The 25570-nt window shown below is 35.8% G+C and overlaps 1 long non-coding RNA gene across 1 annotated transcript in view; it reads right to left on the reverse strand.

Annotated features, from left to right (window-relative positions):
* Positions 1 to 25570, reverse strand: part of LOC117802694 — a 94477-nt gene that overhangs the window by 53505 nt on the left and 15402 nt on the right. Inside the window, exon 3 of the long non-coding RNA XR_004626155.1 lies at positions 8188 to 8325. This is a non-coding gene — a long non-coding RNA (uncharacterized LOC117802694). The remainder of the gene's footprint in view (positions 1 to 8187; positions 8326 to 25570) is intronic.

Consider the following 25570-nt stretch of genomic DNA (forward strand, 5'->3'; position numbering starts at 1 on the left):
ATAAATTAAATTCTTACTATCTGATCACAAAGATTCCAAGACAGTGGAGGCCACTGTTGGGAAACAAGCAAAATACAAAATACTCTGCCTTTTACTTCACATACATCTGTAGCCACACCCCCAACACACACATATCCACCTTATAAGTTGGTGACAGCAGGGTTTAGAGCTATGGAAGATACTTATTAAGAAAGTCGAAATTGGGACATCTGGGTGGCACAGTTAGATGAGTGTTCAACTCTTGGTTTTGGCTCAGGCCACGGTCTCAGAGTTGTGAGATTGAGCCCCGGTGGGGTGCTCAGCGTGGAGCCTGCTCAAGTTTCTCTCTCTCCATCTCCCTCCACGCCTCCCCTGCGTGTGCTCTCTCTCTCTCTCCAGTAAATAAACAAATTATTTTAAAACAAAAGTTGATATCTAAATGCCAAACTTGGGGGATTAAATGGAAAAATAAACTCATTATAGGTGTGATGGTTACTTTTATGTGTCAGTTTGTCTGGGTATGAAGCACCCAGATTAAAAGCTGTTTCTGGGTGTGTCTATGGAGAGTGCTTCTGGATGAGATTCTCATTTGAACTGGTTGATTCAGCAAAGTAGATCGTCCTCCTCCGTGTGGGTAGGCACCATCCAATCAACTCAGGTCTTGCATAAAACAAAAGGCAAGGCAGAGGAAGGAGGAATTCTCTTTCTTGCTTCACTGCTTAGTTGGGACATCTCATTTCATCTGTTCCAATCCTCCTCATACTGGGATCTTCACCATTGGATCCTCTGGTTCTTGGGCATTTGTACTTGCACTGAATTACTACCACTTGCTTTTCTGGGTCCCCAGCTTTCAGATGGCAGATTGAGGGACCTCTCAACCTCCATAACTGTGTGGGTCAATTCCTTATTTTTTCCTATATATATTACTGGTTCTGCTTCTTGGGAGAACCTTGAGAAATGACAGTGGATATAGAATAAAGAATGAACACTAGAGGTCTCCGATTGAATTTATCTCATTACATATTGTGTGTGTGTGTGTGTGTGTGTGTGTGTGTGTGTGTGTGTGTGATTTACATGGGGTATTGACCTGAATTTTAAAAAAATTAACTACTTACATTAAAATGCTGGGGATATCTCTCTCTCACTTTAGTTCTTTTTCTCTCTTATACACACACACTTATATATTCAGCATCTTCAAAAAATCAGAGGGTTTCACCAGAATGGGCCATCAGTCCTGTGAGCAGTCAGCTGGAGGTAGATGAGTAACAGCCGCCCTCTTTGCAGATGGACCCTGGGCTCTCCAATTCTTCACTTTTTACTAGCTGGGGCACTGCAGGTTTTGAATTTGTGAAGAATGGTCAAACACTGGGATCCAAGGAAAAGAGCATAATACCCAAAGCAGTTGGCAAAGAAGGAAAAGGTACCAAAAAGAGAAAAACAGTTAGCAACTGTAGCCTGCATGTGTGATAGGTTAGTGGACTGACCTGGTTTCAAGGGCCACAGATGCAAAACCCTTTGTAGTTGCAAAGGACACTGATGAGGTCATATTCTAAAGGAACATCGGAAAGTTTTTCAAAGAGAAGGAAAGGCCCTAAAACTAAACATTAAATCAGAAGATCAGTTAGTATCCCTAAGGAGGTTGAATACTCAAAGTGAGTTCAACTTTGCAAAAACTTTCTGAAGACAAAATGGTGGACTGTTTTCCTTTTTGCTATGGTCTGAGCAAGAAGGAGATGAAGGAAGGCAATCTGCTGGTAACAGATGGCACACACAATGCTAACAGACGACAAAAAGCAAACAAGACTAATCTACTAACTCCTATTTAGTTTTCATCTTCTCCAACCAGGCAAACCATCTCCAAAGTAGCAAAAGGAGAGCAAACATGGTTAAGAGGAAATTGAAAACCAAGATAGGCAAGGATATAGCGTGAAAATATAGAGCCGTTTTAATCCTCCAGTCTCAGAAAAATTACATCTCAGGGAATGAAAGAGCTAGAGATTTGATTACAAAACCTCCACAATCTTCAAAAACACCTAAAAATGGAAGAAATTGGAAGTGGAAGAAAAGCAATTTTTTTCTTCCAATTACTGGCATCTTGTTTTCTCTTTATTAAGATAATCCATGTTGGAAATAGGAAATTGAGAACATACAGAAAGGTCACAGGAAGCAGAAATCACCTCTAATTTCACTTATAATTATACCCTTTTGGCATATTTTCTTCGGAAATTTCAAATCCATTTTTATATAGTTGTGATAATATAGACTACACAATTGTTCATCAGGCTTTCTTGACTTCAGCTTTAAATCATAAATATTCTTCAACACAATGATAACTCTTCAAAAACATCTAATTACTGTATAATATATATATCATGCTATCACATATATATGATGTAATATGTAATTATTAAATCATGTGAATATTTATAATATGTGGTTACTGAGTTATACATAATTTATTTAGTGCTCTTCTTCTTCAGTGATATGTTTCTAATTTTAGACTGTTGTAAAGTGTGATGAGCATCATCACATATGAATATGTTACCTTTTTAGATTTTTGCCTTCGCACTCATTCCTTTACTATAATTGGGAGTAAAATGACTATGTAAAATGTCTCTCTGTGCGTTATTTAGCTGCTTTCCAGAGTTTGATTCAATGTACATATGTGAGAATACCTTGCCATGGTAGCCTCAAAAAATTGACTATCACAATTACATAAGATTTTGCAACTTAAAGGTCAAAACAATATCTTGTTATTTTGGTTTGCATTCTTGGACTCTCAGTGAGGAAGAGAGTTTTGATAGTTTTATTAACCATTTATATTTGCCCTGTCATTAGTTCTCTCTTTGTATTAATCATCATTTTTTTATAAATATCTCCATATGAGGCTAGAAATTTTTATTCTGTTTTAGGGTAAAAAAAAAAGGTTATCAATGCAAAAAAATCTGATCTCCATTATTTTTTGTTTGGATATTTTGTCTGCTATCAGTAACTGAGTATCTTCTTTTTATTTCTGGTATATCCTTGGTCTGTCTTCTTGTAGACATCCTGTTCTAAGCAACATAGAGAACATTTTTGTAACCTTTATATTTATAACCATTATATGATTGAATTATACCTCTTAATTTGTTTTACACCTTCTAATTTGATGTGCTTCCACACACTTCGGTTGGTTTTTATTTCTATTTTTGCAAGTCTGTTTTTTGTTTTATTTCATAGTCATTTGGGAAGTTATTTTTTGTTCTTAATTTTACTAGTGATAACACTTTTATATATTCAAACTTGTATTTTTCTATTTCTCAAGGGCAAAAAGAAATGATGACTTTGAGTCATTTCTTTGCTAAAGGAATTTATCACTCCTTGTTATTCCCTTCCTACCCACTTCTTAGTTTTATTTATTTTAATTTTTCTGAATGAGAGTTATGAAACTGCTTATTAGTATATATTGTTCTACTATATAAAACACCACTTTCAATAGTTTTGTACTTTGCATTCAGTCGGATAATCATACTACCATAGCTATTTATACTTCATCCAATTAGGTTGCTTACAATCCAACAACCAGTCTTTTTATGTTACTACATTATTATTCTTAGGTTCTTAAAGTGACTAAGAAATGTCTCTTTCTGAAAGAATACATAAGTCTTGTGTTGAATGGGGCTTTTAATACCTAAGAAAATTCTTCTGTTGTCTTTACATTTGAATGACATCTTAGATGAGTATTTGAATCTTGTATCCCTACCACTTAACTTCAAAAAAATTCAATGCCACATTTTTCTCTAGCTTGAGTTATCCACTTACATATATCTTTAATTGCAAGGAAAGGAAAATAAGGAATATATTTTTAGAGTTCTTAAACACAGCTATTCTTTTGTTTTCAAACTGGATTGACTATAGTACTACACATAGAACTCTTAAATTACATTTTTTTCTTCTAAAAATTCTACAGGTGTTGTTGTTTACAATTTAGTACCGCACAATAAAAGTCTAAGACTAGTACACTTTTTGTCCCTTTTTATGTAGTTTTTAATTTCCTTGACAATGTACTTGTAAGATTTAACAATGTTAAAGGATGGGTCTCTTACTATTCATTTTCCCTGGAACATATGTGGTCACATTTAATCTATAGGCTCAAGTCAATTTTCACCCATGAAAATGTTCCTTCTGAAGTCTTTGATAGTCTTTCATCCAATTTTTCCCTTTATTTATCATAATAAGCATATTTTTTAGTCTCTCTTCTCTTCCTTCCATATCTTTTTTAACTTTCTAAAATGTCTAGGTCCTTTTATTGGGCACACAAAGAGGGCTTTTTAAGTTTCTTATTGACAATCCAATGTTCTCAATTTCATTCCTGTTCTTTACTTTTTCCAGTCTGCATTCTAAACTTTCTCTTTAGGTAGTTCCCTTCTGTAACCTACTACTTCATACCATCTTTTTCTCTCTATAGAGCCCTGTTATGGATGTGATAATCTCCCAAGTATTTTGTCTAAGCCAGTCATAGTTGTTTTATTTCACATTTCAGTTAATTGCCTAAGGAACATTCATATAATTCAATTCAGATCAATGTGAAGAGAAGCTGACCAGGAGCTTTTGCACAATACATTTCTCTCCTAATAAAGAGACTTAGGAAGATTCATCCCTTTTTATCATGTGCACATTAGTATGCATAGATGTGACACATGGGACTGCTGCAGTCATTTTGAGACTTGAGGTAAGCCAGCCTGAAAACAAGAAAGCAAACAAAAAACAACACGATTAGGTTGGAAGAACTACAAAGGCCCTGATGACAACTTGACCTCTGTAATGACCCTACATGAGAATCCATTCTGCCTTCATATTCTAGTTATGTAAGAAAATAATGTAATTATAAATAATCCAGTTAAGAAATGGGCAGAAGACATGAATAGACATTTTTCCAAAGAAGATATCCAGATGGCTAACAGACACATGGAAAGATGCTCAATATCAGTCATCATCAGGGAAATGCAAACCAAAACTACAATGAAATATCACCTCCCACCTGTTAGAATGGCTAAATTTAACAACACAGAAATAACAGATGATGTCAAGGATGCAGAGAAAGGGGAACCCTCTTCCACTGTTGGTGAGAATGCAAACTAGTGCAGCTACTCTGGAAAACAGTATGGAGGGTCCTCAAAAAGTTAAAAATTGAGCTACCCTACAATCAAGCCATTGCACTACTAGGTGTTTACTGAAAGAATACAAAAATACTGATTCAAAGGGGCACATGCACCCTGATGTTTATAACAGCATTATCAACCATAGCCAAATTACTTTTTTTTAAAGATTTGTATTTATTTATTTGAGAGAGAGTGAGCAAGCATGCATGAAAGAGAGATAGAGAGAGAGGGAGCAAGAATGAGCAGGGGAAAGAGGCAGAGAAAGAGGGAGAAGCAGACTCCCTGTTGAGCAGGGACCCCAACATGGGGCTAGATTGCAGGACCCTGGGATCATGACCCGAGCCAAAGGCAGATGCTTAACCAACTGAGCCACCAAGGAGCCCACCAAATTACTTTAGGAGCCCCAAAATCCATTGATAGATGAATGGATAAAGAAGAGGTGGTATATATATAGAATGGAATATTACTGAGCCATCAAAAAGTATGAAATCTTGCCATTTGCAATGATGTAGTTGGAGCTAGAGTATATTATGCTGAGCGAAATAAGTTGGTCAGAGAAAGACAAATACCATATGATTTCACTCATATTTAAGAAACAAAACAGATGAACATAGGGGATGAAAAAAGAGAGCAAGAGAGAGAGAGAGGCAAACCATAAAACAGACTCTTAACTACAGAGTACAAACCAAGGGTTGCTGGAGGGGAGGTGGGGGGGTGGATTAAATGGGGGATGGGTATTAAGGAGGGCACTTGTGATATAACACTGGGTGTTATATGTAAGTGATGAATCACTAAATTCTACTCCTGAAACTAATATTACACTATATGTTAACTAACTAGAATTTAAATAAAAACTTGAAACAAAAAAAAAAGGAAAAAAGAAAAGAACGTGTTTATTGTTTAAACCATGCCACATCAGAATTGTTACTTGTAAGCAAAAACATACTAATTAATACTGCCTCTATTTCTTCTTTGTAGTGGTCATGTTATTAGATTTTTACTAGGAGAGTAAGGCAAATATTCTCAAGCACTTCCTACTTATTCTTATAAAAATTACTTTTGAAGTTTGTTTTTTGAATCTTCAGGATAGTTCTCTGACTTTATGTTGAAACGCTTTTCCATAAACCCTTTGTCATGCTGTTTAATACTACCTGTTTACTCATATTTGATACTTCCATGCTGATGCTTATTTTGCAGAATACAGAAGACATACACTACTCCTGTCTAGATACTCAGCATATTGCATACTGGTGAATTCTTGCTTTTAGATCTAGACCTGCAGCAATGTGTTCATTAGGAATAATGTGGCTGGATGGAGAGAGAGAGAGAGAGAAAGAGAATCTATTGAAGTTTTGAGGCATCAGGGTTTAGTTGGCTGCCAGATTTTCTGGTCAACATTTTCTTAAGTTACAAGGTTAGGAGCAGACCCTAGAGATGCAGCTGTTTATGCAATGCTGGTACAGTAAATGGACTATATCTACACCAGAATGTGTATTCCAAGTCATTGCTAATTCCCTTCACACAACACCATATGGCCTTTTCTTATTTTTAGTTTCCTAAGCCATTGCAATTTTGGCCCCTTAATTGATCTTTATCAAGCTCTCTCACATAAGTATTTAGGTGAGAATTGTAAGAGGATATACCAGACACCAGGATCTGACCTCTGCATTAACTATAATTCCTCTATTATAAAAGGTGAACACATAGACCAGTAAGCTTGGAATATTTCTCTTAGACATTGTATTATCTAATAAAATTATTAAACAGATTCTAAGAAGTAACTTCAAATAGAAGAGTGGACCCCAAAGCATGAGCATGTATTAGTCTTGTTTATGCCATACTGAATTAGTCTCATGTCTTTCACGGTGAGGCTGACTTTACTGATAGTTATGACAGGATGTCATCTGTGTCCTCAAATGTCTTCCTTGGAGCCCTGAGGTGTGGGGACAGCCATGGCTTAGGAAGAGTGTGAGAGGAATGGGGTGATGTGGTGTCCCATCTTTACATGCACATTTCAACTACGGTAGCTCCACTTTTTTATGTGTATAAATTATTATTCCACATAAGATTGTAATTTTTAAAAAGAAATCTTGTTTCTTTAAAAAAAAACTAGCAATCAGAAAACCTTCCTATTGATGAAGTATTTTTCCTACAGCAAGAGATTTAATAAAGTCTCTCATGACACTTCTGAGACTATGAAAATAAAGTGTGAATTGGACAAGAGGACAGTCAGCCAGGTCATGCTAGCTAGACAGACAGGACTACCATTTCAACCTGGTGTTCTCTAGGGATATGGCAATGAGATCCTGGCCAGTTCAATATTTTGGTCACCAAACTGAAAGCATATATAAATTACATGCTATTTAAATTTGTAGATAATTAAAAACTGAGTTAACCAGGTAACAGGTTGAGTAGCAATCAACATTTAAAATTATTTCAACAGACTGAAAAGTAATAAGATTACATTAGAGATATATTACAGATCCAACCTTGAGCCTTAAAAAATAATTCACTCAACTGAAGAATAGGTGAAGTATACCTTAAGTAGTTCATGTGAAAAAATCGACATATGTTTATGAACAGCAAGCTCAACATGAGCCAAAAACTATTCTAAAAAAATGCAATTTAAACTGTATTATGTTAGAACTTACAACATTCCCACTGGCCTCTATAGTGGCTGGTCTACATCTGGAAAGCGTATTTGATCTGAGTTGGCTAAGCTAAGGTTCTATCATGGAAGATAAAGAAAATGCTGCTCCGTTCAGGTGTTACATGAGAAAGGGTTGAAGGGGTTGAGGATGTTGGGACTGGAGATAAGAAGACAAAGGACAATATCAAAGTGGCTCCAAACATCTAAAGGCCTGCCACATGAAGTAATTCTTCTATATGTTTTAAAAGGATAAAACTAGGTCCAGTGGGCACAAATTACAGAGGCAAAGATTTGGTTCATTACATGGAAGAAAATTGTAATTAGAACCATCCTGGAAGGATTGGTCAGCCTCACAAATCAAACTTAAAAGTAAATCTTCAAGCAGAGACATTAGGTAAAAGATTAAATCATAAATACCTGCAGCATTTCTTTTAGAACTTAAGCCTGTGTGATTCCATACACAATAGAAGAGCCAGAGGATCTTAGCAATGAAGCAGGTCACCCCCAAGGGAACATGGGAGGCCTCCATGATTCTCGGCTAAGGGTGTGGGATAGCTGTAAGGGAGAATAAGCTCATGGTTATTTTTATCACTTTATTTCTTCCAACTGAAAATAAAGCATTCTAAAATATATGACGTTAGAAGAAAAATAAACACTTGATTAATGTTTTCTGAGTTTATAAATTATTTAGGACCCCACTTGCTGTTTTTTTCATTTTTGTTTTATTGAAAAATGATACATCAACTCTACTAGACATTTTAAGAGTAAGAAGTGTTCTCTTTATCTCTGACACACTACTTTTCATGTCATCTGACTTTTTTGTCCTCATGTATTCATATTTTTACGTTTGCCATTATCAGGTACAGACATTTTGCTTTCACATGTAGCATTAAAATCATTACCATTTTCCATTGTCTTATAGGATTCATAATATGTCCAATAACTGATGAATATTCTTTTTCCACATATTTCATAATTTGCTAATCAATCCTGGGGGGTTGCTATTATACATAATGTTAAAATAAACAATTTGATGAATTCTAAATTTTTATTATAAATGCTTACACTTCCAGAAAAATATGATCAATTTGCAAAGTTCAGAAAAGGTCCCATTGTAATTTTAACTGAAACCGCATTGAGTTTATGTGGTAATTTGGGATAGATAATATCTTTACAATATTGAATTTATTAAGGAACAAAATATTTGGATTTAATTAAGATCTTTCTTTAATGTCTTTTTGCATAGTGTTACAGTTTTGTTCATATAGGTCATAAATATTTCTTAAGCTTATAATTATAGTTCCGATGCTATTGAGAATGATATTTTTAACGTAACTTTCTAGTGGTTTCTTTGCAGAAGTACAAACATAAAAGTCTTTGTGATCCAAGATGGTAACATAAATGATCCTATCCTCCTTTAATCTTTTAGGGGAGAAATTATGGTAATACATTTCCTACTGTTGAGCTGACTTTGCATTCCTGAAATAAAAATCATGGTTTATTATATTGTATTATTAATTTTAATTCATTCCTAATATGTGTTTTTAACATTTTATTTAAAATTTTACCTCTACATTCATAGGTGAGGTTGCTCTAAAGTTTTTCTGCCTTGTTTTATTATCAACATTGTGCTTCTCTTTTTCCTTCCAAACTTTTCTGATTATGATCAAGTTTTCCTTTACCTTTTTGGTTACTTTGAGTGATAGGGCAGTTCTATATTATTTTTATAGCATTATATATTGCATCTTAAATTTATAAAAATGTATTTAAAATGTTTTCTCTTAATTGTAAAACCAATCATATGCATCTTATATGGCAGGAGCTCCAACAAGCTCATTTCCCCCATTCTCCACCATTGTGCTAAATTCACATAGAATTCTAACTCCCCATTGATTATAATTTTACTGTCTATTCTCCCTCGCATATTTCAGGAGTTCCTTCTTAACAATCATTTTAAATTTCATAACTATAGTATCAGCAACTGCCTACATTCAGTTAGAAGTTTTACTGAATACTTCTCTAGCCAGGGCTTTCTACTTTCGAGGTCTTCCCCTTGAATTCATTTTTTTGTTTTGCTGAAGCATTACCTTAAATAATTTTTTTGTAGTACTCACCTAGTGGCATATTGATTTTATTTTGTTGTCATATTTTGGCATAGAATTATATAATAAAATCCTTTTATTAAGTTGTAAACATTGCTCCACAATCCTTTAGCACCCAGCTTAACAACTAATAATTCATTTGTAAGGATCCTCTTTTCTCCTAGATTTTCTTTGCATTTTGGAATTCAAAAATTTTACCAAGCTTTATCAAAATTGTGTTTTTCTCCTGATTCACAATATTATCTTAAAATGTTTGAAGGGCTCTTTAGAGTGAAGAAAGACCTGAATTTCTTCAGCTTAGGAAAATTTTCTTCTAATAAACTATTTTTTAATTACATTTTCCTCTTGAATTTCTGTTAAGCTGATTTCAGATGTTTTAGATCTGTTCTCTGTCTCTTTTCTCATGATTTAATCATTTTTTATTATTGCATTTGTACTTAATACATTAGCTTCCAGATTAAGGGTTTAGCTGTCAGTCATGTTCCTTTTGCAATTCAAATTTTCTATTGACTTCTTTAAATGATAATATGCTTTTAATTTACCCAAACTTTGTTTATTCTTCAATTCTCTTTTTTTTTTTTCCAACAACCTACTATTTCTCTATGGGTGTGGTATCTCCATAAAAAACACTCTAAGAATATTAAATAGATTTGTTTGAAGAATTTATTTTGTTTCCTGCAGTAATGGTTTCTTCAGAGATTAGATCTTTTGTTTGTTCACATTACTGCCTTCTTTTCCTTCAAGTGACTTTTGGTTATCTCTTCATTTTACTTATGAATGTCTGGAATTAATGGGTTTGATAGCTTATGTTTCCTCAGCACTTGTGAAAAACCACTCTTCTCCTTTCAGTGAATATGATTCAAAAATTGCATGAGCCATATGGTGGGAGGGAGATGGAACATACAGACAGACGAGCTTCCTTTCATGCTCATGACGCTTTCTTGACATGAATTCTAGAAGCCAAGAGTTACTAGTTCTGCTTATTCCTCCAGCCCTAATGCCCTGGCTGGAAGTCCACTCTTGCAAACTCTATTTCATTTAGAGATCTATTCTTGGTAGATATAATCTGGAGGTAGAAACTAATCTAGGTGTTCTGGAAAATATAAGTGGTTAACTGGAAATCTTTCAGAGATTTACTTGAAAGTTTTCCTGTGCTTAACATCAGGCTGTGCTTTATTCTTAGAGTCTCTCAGTGTTTTTTTAGGGAAAGCAACACTGATTTTTTGGTGGTCTTTCAACCACTATAGCACCCCCCCCCATGTCAATCCTGATGGGTCTGTTCTTTGTTTCTCATTTTCTCAGTTTCTGACCTGTTGATGGCATCCTTCCCAGTTCTTCAGGATTTCTATGGGTTTCTTTATGTCATTTCAATGAGATTTAAGAACACATTAAAGGTAAGTGCTCAGTCCCTCACCTTGAATTTGAAGTCTCCACTACATTTTATCTTTATTCTGAGGATTTTGCCAATGGTCCCAGCAAAAATTACTTTCCATTCCATCTAACCCTACCACAGTTTTTATATAACTCTATTCTTATTCTATCACATTGAATTGTAATTACGCACTTGTTTTTCTCCTAAATTGATGATGAGATTTATGAGGATAGTAATGATCGTATTCATGTTTGTATTTCTGGGGCCTAATGCAGTGTAAACTGGTGGAGACTGAGCCCATTATAGCATTTAACAAACAGATGAAGGAGTGCATAGTCTAATAAAAGTGCTAGCATGATATAACAAGATATTGGTCTTGGAAGTCTTATATGAGGGATTTTTTAGAATTTTTTAGATTTTTTAGAATTTTTAGAACTACAGAGAGTGGAATTCAAACTTCATCAACCTGCCTATGTCATGATTCCTTATGATTTTAAATATTTATGAAACACAAGTGTCAGCTACAGTTACCCAGACTTTTTAGAAGGAAGGATGATTGCCTGAAGCCCTTTCCCTATTGATGCCTTGAGGGAAGATGAGTGTTCCTCCAAAGATGTCTGCATGTTTCTAGCCATGTTTTCCATGGCTACCTCTGACCTTAGTTAGCTCTTGCTTCTATAGAATTATTTTAAGAGGAGTCTGGCTGTGTTATGCTTTTCTTCACTGTATCAATACAAAGGGTGCTTGATCTTGGTCATTACTTAAAAATGTATACAAGGCCACGACTGAAAATTGAATGCTATGTTTTCTTGTTCTGAAACCCCTTTCATTTGGCCTATTGTAACTGGAAATTTTTCATTAGCTACGTGACCCCAAGGAGCATCCAGGCTTCTGTAGAATTGTTGTTCACCTCATCCTTCACCCTCATTTTGTCTCTGTGACCCATTCCATCATTCCCAGGCTGCTTCTAATGCCAAATTCTCCTCACTCTAATATTCATCTTTCTTTGGCGCTATCTTTTGAACTCAGTCCCAGGAACACTTCTGAATATCTACAAATGATCCAGCTGTTCACATGAAGGCCCTCCCTCTATTAGCAGCTCAGTCAGCAATGACCTTCAGATTTTATTTAAGGGTCCATCTTCCTTAAAAGGAAGTTGTGCTTTTAAATAATGAAGTTTTTATATTTCCAATAAATATCAAAATGATTTGGCATACTTAATTATCTGCTTATTTCCAAAATATTAGAATCTTTATCCAGAACATAAGCCCTTAAAATCAATCACACACCATAATTATTGACAATTCACATAGGCTACATGACAGAAACAGACTAAGAAATGTTAAAGTAATCCATACAGAAGAAAAGCAGTTATTTTAGAATATTCATGTTTAATCTTTCCACAAGCTAATCCAACTGCAAACGCCATACATTCAAATAATTGCCGAGGAAAATATCAAAACAATTGTTATGTCTTTAGTTGACAATGATAACTCCAAGATGCCAATCCACAGAGCAAGAACAACAAGATAGCTGTTTTATAATTTAGAACATATATTCATCGGTGATCTTTTTCTATCATAAACAGATTTGTGCTTATCTGTACAGTAGTACTAATCACTATAAAACAGAGTTCATCAGTGGTATTTTCTGCTCAAAGTAAAAAAAAATACATAGAGATCAATTCCTTTACATGGTTCTGTGAAACGAGACATTACCTATGTGTGATTTGTAATAAATATTTTCTGCATTTGTTTATAATGAACACTGCCGCAAAAGGGGTGCTTGCTCTCTGTCCAGGAGCCACTTTCTAGCTCTAAAGAAAAATCCCAAATGCTATGCTATTTCATGGCATCACAGAAGGAGGAAGAAAGTTCAGCTAACTTGTTCTTAAAGGTCATCCATTTTTCTATTAAGCAGCAATTACTCTTTCCTTTTTTTTTTTTTTTAAGAAATGCTACTATCTTTATTTTCACTGGTTCTAAAAGTATTGTTTCTTGTTAAATTTGCAAATAGTATAGAAGTAGAGAAAATAAAAATCATAACTACTTCTAACTTTACCTTATGTCATCTGAATGCTCTTATAATTTACTAATTTGGGAGAATAAATACATGGCTAACATACATACATAAAATACAGTTCTGACCTCAATAGGAAAATGTTGGTTTGTATCTTATTAGAAAAGGTTTGATTAAAAGCAATGTGCTATTTTTTTTCTTTTCTTTTTTTTTTAAGAAGGGTTAAATAATCTTTTATTTCCTGTGACAAGGGCAATTACTCCTTTCTTCTTCCATCCTGATAAAACCCTCCAGAAAATTCTAAGACCTAGTGAAAGAATGATAACAGGAATACTGAAACTATTATGTTTCCTGTCATACTGCCTTTGAGTTTGAGATTTGCTTTGCATTGGTAAACCCAATTTCAACTCATATATCCAAAATTATGGATATAATTTCAATATGACATGCATTATAACATTTTTCTAATATATTTTGTTGCCCTATAGTATATTATATTAGAATTTGACAATTTTTTCCATTCATAAAATTTCTTGTAGAGTCTGAAGAAAAGTTTTCTTAAGTCATTATCGATTAATTGTTACTGATCAATTTTAAAGATTTAATTTATTGTTCAACATTTCAGAAAAAGTTCTGGTCTATTTCCCCTGATGAAGTCTATAAGTAAATCCATTCCCAGCATTTCCACTCAAAAGTTTTTTCAGATGACAAATTAAATTTTAGGATTTAGAAAATACAACATCATTTATTATAATCTCCACTCAATTATATTCATAGCAAATTTATGTCAGGTGAGTAGAAAATAAATAAATCTTTTTATATTCATTGCACAGCAGCATAAATGTGTACACTTGTTATACAAGCAGGAAAGTAGCTAATTAGTGGGATGGATTTTGGGGGGAAATTTATTTAGTCAATCAGCTATTATGAATAGGCAATTAAAATGCAGAACTTAGGTTTATAATATGCACAAAATTAAATATGCAACAGGAATACAAATCCATTTTATGAAAGCAAACAGAATTTGGTGTGACAAAGATATATCAAGTGTAACTAGCTTTTCTAATGAAGATTATGCTATGAGACTTTAGTGAACTAGTAAGAGGATAATTCAAACTTATCTCCTTAACAAAGGTATCAAAATACATCATACAATCTATTATTTAGTATCATCAAGGAAAAATAAGGCTATATAAATATGGGGCTATATATAAAATACTCTGCTACAAGTTGCACTTTATTTTCAACTGCCTTTGTGTGAAAAACAGCACACCTCTTTTAAAGCACCCGTATTATGTGTGGTGGCCCTTTTAGGATCCCGATGTCAGAAAACAGTGCTAACACCAATAAATAGTGATTCATCAATTGTTAAGATAACAACCTGATTCTTTCACTTTGTTTTCTAGATATCTAGGCAAACAGCTTCAAACAAGACAATCAATCCATCTTTAAATAGAAAGATGAGCAACAAATCACATTGGAAATTTCTGGGAGAATATCGAATTGTGAGGAAACAAACCAATTATGCTAACAGAATTCTGTTTTACTAAGCTGAATGTGACCAAGTTACAAACCTCTCTTACGATCTTTTTATAGATACACACCAATATTTGATTAGACTCATGTTAAATTAGGAAACAAATGAGGGCCTTCCGGAGAACAACCAGTCTGTCAGATGATAAAGTATCCAGTGTAGGAAATAGCCCTGACCTACATAAGTAAGAGAAGCTCTTTTGCCCAAATTCAGTCATGTTTTACCCTTTTATAATATGAAAATATAAATAGAATTTGGGGAGGAGGATACTGCTGCATATTAAAATAGCACATTTTTTCTTCCCTTAAAAAGATCTCAGGTTATTTTTGCAACCATTAGTTGCATGCTTCCATTCTAGGTCCTCAGGCAGTGGCAATGTACCCTTTAAATCACCTGGGGGAACTGTACTCATTTATCTGATTTTGATGGAAAAACTCAAATTCTTCTACTTGCCCTCACTCACAGACCTTTCCAAATCCTCTCCCTGCCCTGAACAATACAGCTCTCCTTAAAGTCATAAGGTGAATAGATCGCTTTCTAATAAATCATTTATCAGACAGAGACATCATTCATCAGAGGATGAATTCATTAAGGGATAAAGGAGGGAGGGGTTTAGCCACTACAGATGTTGTAAAAGAGTGAATTTGAGGTTACGTGTCAAGTTAATAAGACCTACTGGAGAGACAGAGTAAGGATGGTTACACCACAGAATGTTTGTAATCACCAAAGTGGGGTGAGTCAAGATTTTTATCTAATAAACCAGAAAGCCCAACTGAGGATAAGCTGCTCATGTTATCCTCCCAAGATACAATGTGGGGACCCTTATCCATTATGATGACAGCATATTTGTGATATTATAATGAGAAAAACCATAGGCAAATAGATAAACAAGTAATACAAGGCAGCAAAACACTTGGCCTAAAAACTTGATGAAAGATCTTGGGAAATGTGTAGTGAAGGTTTGTGCCACAAAGAATGACAGCATGAAGGCTAAGAATTTGATGTCTGTATAAAAAGGTTAATATAAGTATTCAGATCTGAGTGCTACTGACCTCTTGGTCTTTTCACTGACTCTGCTCAAGTCAGTATAGGAGAAGAGTGATGCAACGTCTGGCCTATTTTACTTCTCAGCTTGGGTGTCCACGAATTCATGGCTGGGGTGAACAAGAGCCATTACTCCTCTGGCTCTCTGGGTAAGTTGGCCTGGAAAGGTACCAGCCTTGAAATGGCCTTCAGCATTGCTCAGAAGGGTTGGGTCCAGCCATAGAGTTGATCAAACATAGAGTCAACAGAAAATAATTCAGGAGTTTCTCCTTCTCCCCCAAAATTCAATAGTGAAAACTTTGCTTAGATTATGAAGTTTGGTTTGGGTATGACTCAGACTTTTTTGAAGCACAACTGATCAGAGAGACTTGCAGAGTGCTTTGGCACCTATGAGAGACTCAAGGTATTCCATATAAAACAGTATCCTTGTTTCCCAGGTTGCTGGCTCCCTGTTCCTTACCGAATAAAATTTATTTGCTTTATCCCAGTAGATTTAATTAAGTACTAAATTACCTTTCAACATTGTCTCTCTCACCTTTGATCTTGAAACTTTTTGTTCACAGATCTAAGAGAATGTTGTGAAATCAAGGATCTTGTCATAGACTTTTAAGTTGTTATTGAAAAAAATGTTATTATAAGTTTAAATAGTTATAAAAATGTAATTCTAAGTATTTATGTCTTTAATAAGCATTGTAATAACGTTTATATTATACAGTATAATTATTATATTACTTTATATGTATCCAGTGAAATCTAAATAATGTAGTAACTTGATAACCACTAAAACCTATTTAAAAGGCACTTAAACATGATCTTCTTTAACAGTCAGAATTTTTATGTCACTCACTTTTGTGCTTGCACTCATATTTCCATACTTCTTCCTCAGAATTTTATCCTAATGTAGTTTTATACTTGAAAGCCTTTTATTGATCATTTCATTCTGTGTCCCTGCAACAACTATCCATCTATCTAGATACATAGTTTTTTCTGTGACCATAAAGGACTAAACATTAAATACTAAAGTTACAATAATATAGTATTTTGGGGGTCAACGTAGATGGCAACACTCTTCCCTGAAGCTAACTTTTCAATGAAATACAAAATATTAATTTGCATGTCATATGCATTCTTTTTCCCTAATATGTAATAATATTTTGGAAGTGATGTTTCATTTTCTCCCTTTCCTTGAAATCATCCAAAAGTATGCCCCTGAGATGCCGACAGACACAGGGACATGTAATCACTCACCAAACTGTCAAGACTGAGATTGGTGAACGTGCAGAGGGCACAAGAGGTTGGTATTTACCAGTATGCCTTTTACAAATCTGTATTATTCTAATACCAAGCTAGACAGATATATTGAGCATTGTCTTGAATTTGGTGCATGGATGAAAAAAGATGCCACCAGCTTCACTACTTCGTACTGCCAGGACTGATCCTCAGAAGAAATGCAGTACTTGACAACACTTAGGGGATGGAAGAAGCCAGCTTGCTAAACAAAATCGCTCATCATCAATTCTGCTAGCCAATCCTATAAGATTTATGGATTCCTATCATCTTGACCGAGCTCACAATATCCTGTTTCTAATGCCAAGCTTTGGCTTAACCTTAACACACATAAGACAGAGAAGATATGGAGCCCTACCACAGACAATGACTTGATGGCAGGAGGCTTTGCAGACCCCACTATTTTAAACATTTGTTTTGCTTTCTGTTTGTCACCTCATAGCATTTTCAGCCAGGGTAATCTTACCATAGTCAGATTCAGGGAGAGCAAGAGCTGAACTTTCTTTGTTAAAATAGAAGAAAGGTGATGGTTAAAGGTGAGGAGAGAAAGGAAACAGCACATTTTCAGGCAGATCAGTGTGGGGAAAGACATGTATATGTTGGGTGTCTGGGAATGATTCCACTAAAACTGTCTGTGCCCCTGCATGCTTAGGAAGCCATTGTCTACCCGGGAGCACATGCACCTCAGTTTGAAAGTCCTGACGTAATCTGTATTGGAGTATATTGGGGTTTTTTTGTGCTGTGTTACAATTTAATACAAACTAGCAGATTGCAATAACATCCATTTATTATCTCACAGTTTCTGTGCATTGGGAGTCTGGGAGGAGCTTAACTGGGCCCTCTCCTCAGAGTCTCACAGATGGCAATTGAGGTGTCAACCAGAGACACAGCTCAGCTGAGACTCAGGGTCCTCCTGCAAGGTCACATGGCTGTTGGTAGAATTTATTTCCCTGCAGTTCAGGAGCTCATGATGGCTTACTTCTTCAAGGTCAACAAGAACGCTTCTGTCCTGCTTTGAATTTTTGACTGCTAAACCCTCTTCAAATGGCTCATCTGGCTAGGTCAGACCCACCCAGCAGAGGCTCCCTTTTGACTTTTAACTCAAAGTCAACTATTTAGGGACTTTAATTACATCTGCAAAAATCCCTTCCTCTTTTTCATATGACCTAATGACCTAATTTAACCTAAGCACAGAATGTAACCTACAGTATTTACGGGACTCCATCCATAGAGAAAGGAGAAGGTAATAGGGAGCATGAAGTCAGGAAGCAGGAATCTTGGTGGTCATCTTAGAATTCTGCCTACCACACAGAACCAAACAGAACTTTCTAAATATCAAAAGTTGCTGACACTCTCTAATGCTAGTAATTTATAAGTAAGTTCCATACATATTCTCTTTAACTAAATGCCCTTTTTGTATCTGACCCTGCTTTCAAGGTTTATTTCCATCTCCTTCTTTCCACAACAACCTATCTGTATTTCCCCTAGAGTAGTCTTGTTATTTGTGGAAATATTTTATTCCTTCATGGATAAGTAACTCTTTGAATCATGTATGATTTATCTTTACATCATCCATAGGACCAACGCAGTGTCTTGAAATAGAAGGCACTGAAATATTTGATTAACAATTAAATGGATAAATTAAATTTTGCCAGTGTCTAAACTTGAGGATGTTTCTAGCTCTGACTTCTCCGTCTTTCTCCGTTCTTATATTCAGCTATGTCCATCACTAGGTTGTAAATGTATAAAGTACAGGGGCAATGACTTTTCTGTCTTTCTTAATACATTTCTTTTCTTTTTTAAAAGATTTTATTTATTTATTTGACAGAGAGAGACAGCAAGAGAGGGAACACAAGGAAGGGGAGTGTGAGAGGGATAAGCAGGCTTCCTGAGGAGCAAGGAGCCCGATGCGGGGCTTGATCCCAGGACCCTGGGATCATGACCTGAGCCGAAGGCAGACGCTTAACGGCTGAGCCACCCAGGCGCCTCTCCTAATACATTTCAACAGAAATCATACAACAAATTCTTACATGTCTTTACATATGTTTAAAACTGAGTGCCCTTAAGAGAAGAAAAAATGAAAGAAGATAAAACCAGAGAGGGAGACAAACCATAAGAGACTCTTAATCTTAGGAAACAAATTGAGGGTTGCTGGAGGGGAGGGGAGGAGGGTGGGGGGATGGGGTAACTGGGTAATGGACATTGGGGAGGGTGTGTGTTGTAATGAGCACTGTGTATATAAGACTGATGAATCACAGACTTGTACCTCTGAAACAAATAATACATTATATGTTAATTAATTGAATTTAAATTAGAAAAAAATGAAAAAAGAAAGAAAATATAAATCTTTGCCTAAAAAAACCAAAAAACAAACAACAACTGGGTGCCCTTATCTCACTGACATAGGCTGACTAAGAGTAATTAAGCCTGTGCCTAGTGTAGTTTATGGTAGTGTATTTTTTTATTGTTTCCATTTATTTTGTTGGTGGGGAAAATTAGTACTGTTAAAGTTTCTGAGGAAAAAGCGAAAGATGTTGGAGATTCCAGGTTTCCAATGTTTAGCAATTATCTTCCTATCACCAAATTCTTTACGAAAATTTGAATAGAAGACCTACTACTGCAGAATACCACTCTTCATGTGGCTGTGGCCACAAACTCTTCTGCAGAACCCCAGCTCTGGCGAGATGGACCAAATCACTCGCAAGCTACAGTGAAAATATTTGGCCTTTAGTCCAAAACCGAGGGAAAACCAAAACCAAATGAACAAAAACCAAAATGTCTTGCCAGATTTATGACAGATTCACATCCCAATGTTGACCCTCATGATCTTGCCTCTCAGATGGCCAGAGGGAATCCCTGGAGGCAATGAGGGAAGCACTGAAGCAAAGTTAGTGTCTTTCTCTTGGGCTGAGAGCAGCATTTAACTAACTCACAGACTATTAAGCCTTCCTATTCCGGAGTGCTCCCCTCCTTCGGAAGTCACCCAGGACCCATCTATCGTACAAAAGAGGAAGCCAGCCACCAGATCAAGTCATTTCAATGAGGAGAACTCCTAGGAGAGCAAGGCATGCAGATATACATATTTTAAAACTGTCAGGGGAGGGGAAAACTTATTTACCCTAAATTTAAGGATTAATACTATACTTGAACTTGCCCATAGTGGCCCTTGCCTTCTCAGGTAGAAAGAAGGTTTGGGGGACAACTCTGGGAGGGTTCCTATTTGCCTAGGGACCTGGAATGATGAGAAATCTTTCCTACTCCTTTATGGATCATGTTTCATTAACTGCTTACTGGTTTTGGTGACTGGCTCCCTTCATTTCCTCTTTTCCTAACTACCTATCAGATATACAGGAAAAGAACGAATAAGCTTGACATTAAAACAAACAAACAAAAACCAAAACCTAATCCTTTAAGTTAAATAGGACACTCTCTGCAACAGAGGAAGTTGTATAAGGAGGAAAACTCCTTTGGGGGGTGGGGGTGGGGTGAGAGAAGAAGCATACATGCAGGATTTAATTGCCAGAGTCTAATTAGTTCTTGACTAGTGCTATAAAACTTAGAGAGAAGCAAAGATAAATATTTCAGCTAATTTCCCTATGTACTGTGAATAAAAGAATGGAAATGATTCTCAAAATTGAATGTTATGAAGTCATTTGCAAAGTATATTAAGTCAGTTCGTCTATGTAATGAAGTGTCCTTTACAGTTTAAGAGACTTTCCAGGAGCTGACATTTCTCTCACAAAGAACATGGCTCTTGTGGCTTCATTATGACTTCTTGAAACAATCTGAACTTTGGACCTTTTCATCTGCCAGCTGAGGACACATCTACACACTAACTGGTGTTTAATAGCAGTGTAGGGCACCAAGGCTCAAAGTTATTTAAACTATCATGTCCTAAATCTCTGATTGGGCGACAACACATTGAAAGCCTCCTTGATAATGCCTAATTTCTTTTCCGCCCCCTGCATTCACGGACAGAGTTGCACATTGTGCTGATTTTTTTTTTTTTTAAATTGGATGGTGCGGTGGAAAGTCACTGAGGAATTAATGTCATTACAAAACAATTCAAGGCATCACTTCCTTTCCTTTGATCAGTTTGATTCCCTTCACTGGAGGCCCAATAATTCCCCCAAAAGTGGTCTCCTGTGCACCACTACCTTGAGGCAATCTAGAAGATGCTACCTTAGGGAGGTGAGAAAGAGCAAATATCAAACCAGAAATTACTATGTATAAGTTTGCAAATGGGTCAAGAATGTTCCTTTTGCCACCCTCACTTAAGAAGGAAAATGTGTCGATTTTATTTTGAGTTATAGAGATTCTGTTGCTACTACCTTTAGCTTGGTAGCTGGTAAATCTATCCAACATATGATTTCAGTTTATTTAAGAGTTACTTTTTAATAGATCTCTATAGCTCTTATATTCATTGGTAGGGTTTATCCCTATATGTTTGTATTGCAAAAGAACATATTTTCTTTTCTAATTCAAAAGACATCCATGGTGTATTCTATTCTAGAATGATATGTTTACTTTATATGAAAGTGTTTTCTTTCATTATGTATTTATACGCTTGTAATTTGTTGACACCATCTTCTTTTTCCAATGCACAATTCATTATTTTTATTGGGAGAAGAAAACATAAGACAAAAGAAACTGCTATTTCCTGCACATTTCTTGAAGGGAGTGAAAATATTTCCCAGCACAGTCCCTGGGAAAGGGCAAAAATTATTTGTTAAATTAGTAAATGAATTAGTGAAATAGCAATATTTATAAGAATATATGTGAGTACATACAAAATTTTACAAAGTGAATTCACTATGCCTAGGAATTAACTACATTAATTAACTATTGATAGTAACTGACTCAAGATGTGGCCTTCATATATTTGGAAATATCAGATTTAGGGCAACCAATTTAGAGGCAACCAAATGCTATTTTTCAGAAATACTCCAAGGAAATAGAGAAGTTGAAAAAAGAAAATATGACATAGTTTCCAAAAATGGAAATGGATAAAATCCTGGCATTTACCTTCTGATATATTTATAATATCATTTTTATAATTTCATGTCTATGGCTGTGGTAGGCAAGGATAAAAATTATCTTCAATTTTAAGATAATTAAATGGAAACACTGCATGGTGACATCATTCATTCATGCAAATAATTTGTTGTTTAAGTTTTAGTGAATTGATTAAACTATTTTAAAGCAAATTATATTAAACAGCTTCAGTCTTGACTGTCTATGATTGATTCTGGGGTTCCATAATTTTTACCCCCAAAAATAGGTTCTATCATTAAACAATGAACTTCCTAAGGTCTAGGAACACATTTTATTTATTTTGCTATTCTCTTCACCTTGCAGCTAAATTTTTATGGAATGAAAAACAGTGAAATGTTCCTTGATTTCTGAAAATCAACAGAAAAACCTCCAGGCTTCCTATGTAAATATTAAATTAGAGAACTTGTTTAACAGTTTATACGTGTGAAATCTGCATTTACTAGGTTATCCAAGGAGGCATGAGTATTATAGCTGGCATTTAATTGCCTGGGGAAAACCCTGTGGGTCAATAGGAAGAGTGCTGGCCTAGGAGTGGAGTCTTTGGCCTTCTTATGATCTTATCCACTTGACTTCTTTAGACCTCTATTTCCTCAAGTGGAGAATGATAGACTAAACCAGATCCACAGTTGTTAATATTTTCAATTCACAATAGCTTTTTTCAAACAAAAATCTTTCTTGGAACTTATATAGGCAAAACAAGATGATGCTATTGAAATTGGGTGAGGGTTCCCCTCTCCAGCTGGCAGCACCCCCATTTACCCATCTGTCTTTCATCTACCTAACTTCCTTCATTAGCATCTCCGGGGTGGGGGGAAGCTCAAGAAACTCTCATGCACCAAATACTAGTCCATGTTGCTTATCACTGAAATATTTTAGTTCTAAAATTGTGATTTTAGGTTTTGTTCCTAATGTTAACCTAGAATATATCTCCCTAAATATGAGATGGAATATAGCCAATTACACAGTGTGGCTATTATCCATACTGTTGTTTTCAAAACTAAACCCATTTTGCTCCTGATGAGTGGAATAATGAAGGGGTATACAATAACAGAGAAAATTGATAAAAATTAGATCTCTGTTTTTAATTCTAGTGATCAGAGAGTAATGACTGACTCTGTTCTCAGATGTACCTTTTAAAGGGTAGCTAAAACTGGCCAAGTCAGGCCACCATTCTGGGTTTATTTGTTGTAATCAGAAGTGGAGTCTGAAGTCCTCACCAAGAGAATTACAGCCTTATAAATAGACAATCTTTAGAAATAATAAATAAAGTAACTAAGATAAAATAAAATATAAATAATGAGATGATAAAATAGAGCCTTAGAAAGGAATAAGTAGAAACTGCAATCATGCCCAGGTCCAAGGTGGCAAGAGAGAGGGTTAAAAAGATCATGTAAGGGGCACCACCCTGCTCAGTGGGGAGCCTGCTTCCCCTCTCCCACTCCCCCTGCTTGTGTTTCTTCTCTAGCTGTCTGTCAAATAAATAAATAAAATCTTTAAAAAAAAAAGGCAAAGAAAGAAAGATCATGCGACTTCGTGAGACCAAAGGTTGAAATCTAAAAGAAAAAAATGAAGTCAAACTTCAGGATCATAGAGACAAGAGTAAAAGAAAAGAAATCATAAATTAAAGAATCAGAAGTTTCTGAGTTATTCCAAAGTCAGGATCTAGCAAGTGCGAGTTAAGGCACGCTGTGCATGTGAATAAGTCTGGCATAAAGAACCAGGAAGAGAGGGAATAGTTTGATTTTTTTCCTGTGGCTAAAATGATTATCAAGGGATTCTATATGTTTTAATTTCCCCCCTTTTCCTGTTACCACCAATAATTAAGAATTAGTGCTAATTAAATATGCCAGTTTATAGTTGAGCGAAAACAAAGACATCCATTATTTAAACAGGGCTCACCAGTGGAGAAGGGAACCATAAAAGATGGCTTCATTTTTCTATCAAGGGTCTTAAAAAGTAGAAATATACACAGTTCTCTTAAAGGTCTGTCTCTAAGACTTAGACACTAGAAGAACTCAGTCTTGACCCTGGGTTATGAAATCCCAAATCTCGATAGACCCCGAACTTTTGCACTAGATCCAAACCCGACCTTTCCCTCTTTGCTAATAACTACTCTCAGGAGTGTGCATAGGGCTTCTCCACCCTCAAACGCCCCTTATCCTCACAGAAATTTAACCAGCCCTGTCAAAAATGCATCTTTTAGACTCGATCACATATTTCCCACCCCAAGATACAATCATGTGTTAAAGATTCAAAAGAAATAAAAGTAGATTGCACAAAATACAGCTCAGTTCCCCAGAAGGGAAATGGTAAAGGCTGATGTCTCAGCAGGCCACGTTACTCCTTTGCAAAAGCCTTTAATCTCTTCAAGTTCTGATTTTCCTGGTTGAGATGGAAAATCAAGAATAAAGTAGTAAAATCACAGCTTCAATTAGTGGAGATGCCTGGCTTAATTTGGTCTCGGGCTAGCCTGGTAACTGCCTCTCCCCAGTTCTATCTAGGCATACACCCACACCCAGATGCTCTGTGATAGTGTCCAAATGCAGACGCTGATAGATAACCACTAGAGATGTTCCTTCCAAGAATAAGGCCAGTGTCAATTGTAGGGGGAAGAAAATGAGTAGCCAGATAGATAGATAGATAGACAGAGTTTTTTTCTTTTCTTTTCTTTACTTCATAAAACATAGCACTCTTGCATACCTAAAAGAAGGTGGGAAAATACTGATTGCTCTCTTCCTAGATCAGAGAACCCTACTAGTAATTCTCAACCTTGCTTATACATTAAAAGCCCCTGGAGATGGCCTTAGGTAGGGAGAATTCTAAAGATGCCTCCCACCCCCCTTCAGCATTCCCATGCCTTGGTTATCTGATCAAACACTAATCTAAGTATGGCTGGGAAAGATTTTGTAGATGGAGTTAAGGCTAGTCACTAGTCAAATAATTTTAAAATAGAAAAATGATCCTGGATTACCCAGGTGTGCCAGGGAAATTACGTGAGATCCCAGAAGCAGAAAGAAAGGCAGAAGAATGAGAGACACACTGCAGAAGAGAAGGCAGGAGAGATAGGGCAGAAGTGGAGATCACAGAGATCCGAAGCATTGGAAGGACTCAACCCACCATTATTCACTTTGAAGACAAAGAGGCCAGGAATCAAGGCATGCAGGAGGCCTCAAGAAGTTGAGTATGAACCCCAGCCACAGTCAACAAAGAAACAGGGACCTCAGTTCCACCGCGCACAGAAAGGAATTCTGCCAACAAGCCAGTCCAGAAGCTATGTCCCCTAGAATCTCCAGAAAGGAACACAGCCCTGACTGTAACTTCATATGAACCTTGAGAACTTGCAGTGGAGGAACCGGTTGAGCTCACACTTCCGGCCTACAAAACTAT

Source organism: Ailuropoda melanoleuca, chromosome 1 (assembly GCF_002007445.2).
Source record: "Ailuropoda melanoleuca isolate Jingjing chromosome 1, ASM200744v2, whole genome shotgun sequence".
NCBI classification, from domain to species: domain Eukaryota; kingdom Metazoa; phylum Chordata; class Mammalia; order Carnivora; family Ursidae; genus Ailuropoda; species Ailuropoda melanoleuca.